This window comes from Pinus tabuliformis, chromosome 1_1 (genome assembly GCF_031772625.1).
Source record: "Pinus tabuliformis cultivar Carrire ecotype Pingquan chromosome 1_1, CPIR1, whole genome shotgun sequence".
NCBI lineage: Eukaryota > Viridiplantae > Streptophyta > Pinopsida > Pinales > Pinaceae > Pinus > Pinus tabuliformis.
This window is the reverse complement of record NC_142297.1, coordinates 269,068,128-269,073,362: the sequence shown is the minus strand read 5'-3', so window position 1 is coordinate 269,073,362 and position 5,235 is coordinate 269,068,128.

The window sequence follows — 5,235 nt, the reverse complement described above, 5'->3', positions numbered from 1 at the left end:
AATTGATATAAAAAAATTGACTTTTTCCATAATGATAACTATACTTATAACCAATCTAAAGAAATACAATATATTTAACATCCTATTCGTGAACAATAACACATTATCAACCAACAAATATAGACTTGTTATGGAAAAATTAACACCTACCTAAAATTCTTTTAACTTTCTAGTATGCTTGGCCTCTGAAATTCTACAACTTAACCTTTCCATTATTAGAAGAGAATGTTACAGAGATAGTAACTAACTTTGGTGCAAACCTCTCCTCAAAATTACTAAATAAAAGAGAAATGAACCCTTTTACTAGCACTGCAAATGAAATAGACTACATAGGGTGCGGGATCGAGTTGATTGAATTGAGTGAGAAAGTGATATGATACAACTAACCAACATAATTTATTTTGATTAAAACTTACGCATCATTCTAATATTTTTATTAAAATTATTTCTCAAATATAAATAAATTATTACATAAATCATTAGGCATAGAAATAAACTTTGATTATCACTTAGAAATGGAACGAAAGAAAATTATCGCGCACACCTTTCCTAATGCCTTAACCTCAAGTAAACAATATAATGCATATTCCTTAACCTCACGTAAGCAATATAGTACATATTTTATATTGATCGAATAAGTTAATAAAAGTCGCCAGATGGCATGAGAATAGAAATCTCAACTAATTATATGTAAAGTTGTTAAATACTTATTATAATGATTTAGCATGCTATTATTGAGCCCACTTAATTTGATAAAAATATTAGGCAATCAACAAATTAAAAAAATCATAATTAATTAAACTAAGTATGCATTAGTTAAATATTTATTTGTAATGCACTCTATTTAAATTTATGGATAAGATAATTTTTAATTATTAATTTTCTTTTAATGGAATTGATATTGGGTAAACTGATTTGCAAAAGTGATGGTTGGGAATTATTATTATTAGAATTTTTATGTTTTTAGGTTCTATAAGATTGAGTGTATGTATGAAGTCGTTTGTTGTATTTTATGTATATGTTTTCAAGAAAAGAATCTCAAAATTATGATAAATTAGAAGAAGAAGAGGATGTAGAGGTCATTCATCCAAAAAACAACATATCTTGGGGAAAGAGATTATGCAAGATGATTAGTTGTTAAGAGTTAGGATACCCTTGCGAGGGATACACATCTAGGTTTTGTGCGTGTCATTCTAATTAGTTTATAAGCTTAATGTCCCACAAATATTATAGGAATTGTTGGTTTGTAACTAGTGGAATGACGTTTATTCTTTTGATTATATGAAGGTTTGTATTAATATTAGGGGTTACCCCTAACATTGATAGGGTTGCATTGGTGGTTTCCCTTTTTATTTGTTACATTCTCTAGTCATTCTTCCCCTCATCCCCATTTAGTACATTTTGATTGGATGGAGTGGGACATGTCATTATACAAACAAATGATCCAATTGGGAGGATGAATTAACCAATTTTCTATTGGGTGATGGAAAGTGGGATAAGAGAATGCATTATCCTTATGGAGGGACAATGAAATGGAAGTAAATATTTTGAGGTGGATGTCCACTATAAGAGGGAATCGGTCCATGGGTACTAGTAGAGCTCCAATAAGAGTTGTAGCTTCCTTAATATGAAACATGAATACCATATGAGGTACATGTCTCACCATAATTGTGTTTAGGAAACCCAAAATGATGTCGACAAAGTTGATGTTTTAGGGACATGGACATGTGATTGTTATGTTGCACTTTCCATAAAAGTTGTTTCATGTGAAAGGCATTAATGAATGTTGCCTTATGATGCAGAAGAACCCTGATTGTGCTTATATAAGGTCAAACAACTGGGATTTTAAGATTTATTTGTCTTTACTTTAAAGCATGGTTGTCATCGTGCCTTTAGATATCATAAGATAGAGTCATTTCAAACTATATTCCACAAGGAGGGGTGTTTAAGGTCAATCTCACAAAGGAGATGATTTCCATCAATGCCACTATGGAAATGGTTTATGATAGGGTGGTAATGGTTTTGTACCACATGGTAAGCAACCAATAAGGAACTCAACTTAATGCCAAAGAAAGATGAAAATTAAAAGCATGTAAACATGACCCTGGAAATGGATGCAAGTTAGCTATAATGGGTAGTGAAGGAAGTTTAATGTTCCATTTCGCAATGACTCGAATGAGGGTTCATTGAAACACCCTAAGATGAATGAAATATTATATAATGTCATCGAGCGAACAAAACTAATTTAAGGTCATCACACAAATAGATGTGTCCACTCTAGCTTAGCCTTCAATCCTAGGGATATCTAAAGAAAACATGGTAGGCATGGTTAGCCAAGTGGTGCCATGTTTGATATGATCATTAATGAGATGTTACAAGTTTGAAAGATTCAAACTAACATCTTCACAACATATGGAGATGAAATTATTGACCCCATTCTTCATGCGACATATATATTTGAATGAGTTACAAGTTCCATCGAAATCCATTGGTATCACATCAACATTAACATAAAAGATGGCATACCCCTTGTACTAGTAAATAATTCTTAAGAAGTATGACTTAACTATCCATAAGACAACATCTATGTGTCGACGATTACAAAAACCATAAAGTTTTGTTTAGATACCTAGCTCCATGGAATTAACCTAGATTATATATTGCTTCTAATGCTCATTAGGGTTCCCACAAGAACATGGCATTTCATAAACACCTTTCAATTAATAAAGAACCCAAAGATGAGAATTGTCGGTGTCCATATTCCTTTTATAATAGGGACCACTGATAGGATTGCTAGAATCTTGGGAAAACATAAGGTTCCCTCTACCTTTAGGCCCCTTAACACCATTTGGAGCTCGCTAAGGTCTGTAAAAAACCTAGTTGATCCTAAGAACATGAAAGGTGTTTACGAAATTCCATGTTCTTACGGGAGCCCCTACATTGGTGAAACTGGTCATTCGATAAATAAAAGGATAAATGACCACGCGATTGACATAAAACATGAGAGGACCCCCTCCTCAACTTTGGCAAAGCATGCAGAAAAGATGAAACAACACATATGCATTGAGGAGGTCTAGGTCATTGCAAGGATTGATCATTTCTTTCATCGAAAGTTTAGAGAGGCCATTGAGATTTATAAGAAGTCTTGCAATCTAAACATGGCGGATGGATGGAAAATTAGTGATCAACGGGTCCCGACCCTTTCTTCCTAATTTTTGGTATATATTTATTTTTATTTTATTATTATTATTGTCATTAAATTTATTTAAAAAAAACTTAATGAATATAATAATTAATTAATTAATTAAAATAAGTAATCTGTATTGTTCAGTAACCTTATTTTCATTTCTTTAATACCTAGACTAATAATCTATTTGATTTTATATTTATTTTTTAGGGTCTTTTTTTATTATTCGTAAAATTTTATTAGTATTGGTTTATTTTTTATTTTATTTTTGTGTGATCTCTATTTTATGTTTGACTTGAATTTATTATTATTTTCATATTTAAATTTAAATAATTTATCTTATATTATTTCATATAGTGTTTTATTTCAAATAATTTAATTCTTGAATCTAAATATTTGACTTAATAGCTAACCATAACTTATTAACGGATTTCATTTTAATATAATTCAATATAAATATTTGATTGTATATAATGAAACAATATTTAGTTTAAATTATTCCTATTTATTTATATTTTAATAAAACAAATAACTTAGTAAATTTTAACATCCTAAAAATAATTAAGTCAATTTTAACATCCTAAAAATATTTTTTTCAATACTAGTTATTTAATATAACCCTTAAAAATATTAAGGGTATCTGTATTAATTTCTCTATTTAATATTGTCCCATGATCTAATTCTCCATCTTACGCTGATGATCAACCATACTAAATGGTTCGAAACTTGTTAATAAATTATCTCTATTATAATTTTTCTGAAAATATTTCAACAAATAAAAAAAAATTGAAATACTTTAAATCAACCAATATAGTTTTTATTAAAATATATTCTTTAACCATTATCCATTAAAACACTATTGTTAAACCAATGAATAAATGATAGGAAAAAAATCACATTCTTAATTTACATGGAAAATGGAAAAAATATTAGCTCAACGCATAATGTAATGGGGTAACATACACTACATAACCTCTGGTGGTGTGATTATGTGTCATAAAAGCTACATGCTCGTGTGATTGCCTCATGCAAGTTTCAATGAAAAACTTGAGGGAGTACAAAGAAATAGGGAATACAAAGAAATACGGAATATTTTTATGTGATTTTATAAAATGTAGAAAAATCTAAATTTCTAAAACTTGATATCACATTTACGTATTGAGATGAGGGTGTTGAGGCACGATATCTTAGAAATTATTAGAGATGAAACCTAACCTTAGGAATACTAAAGAAAAAATTAGTGGATAATCTTCTATAATTGGTTAACATTCATTGTGTTCGTTTTATTTGTGTCGATACCAAAAAATATTCTAAGTTAGCCATTAAGAAATGAGAGATACAAGTGTGAGTAATAAATAAAGATATTTTATTAGTCACTGTTGTTATCTGGCAATGGCCAGGGACTATAGTGATCAGATTGACGATATTTAGCATTAATTCACGTGGTTTATACACTGAGTGTGCGGCTTATGCAACCAGTTGCATATGTTAACTATATGGTAGTTTGTTTCATCATCTTATTTGGCCTCTTCCCGAGGAGAAGAGGCCAAAAGCATATGTTATTTTCGACTTGCGTTGTTTTCATTATTTGGGAAGTGGAGATTAATGCTAGCATTAAAGGACGAGATCTGAGGCATATGTATACCCAACAAGAAATTTAACCAAAGTTTTATGTACACCTTCATCTTGGTTTCCACTGCCACCGCCTTGTAACTGCCACCGCCTTGTAACTGTCACCTACACCTTTCAAGACGGTGACACAAACACTACAACTACATGTTGCATGGTGGTGCCATGAATAATGCAATGGAAATAGGAAGTATGGCTTATAAAAAGCACTATCTCTGCTAAAAATTGCAACGCTTTGTAGTCGACTTTTCTGCAATTTCACCTTGTGCCATGATTGCTTCTGTGTTGCAGATCACAGGCGTGCTGGCCATGGATCCAGACGCTCCAGATATCGTTGTCTCCTGCTGTCGATGAGATGCAGACCATCCATGATTAGCGGCTCTGTTTGCAGTGGTTGTTGCATTAGGAGCCTTTGAGAC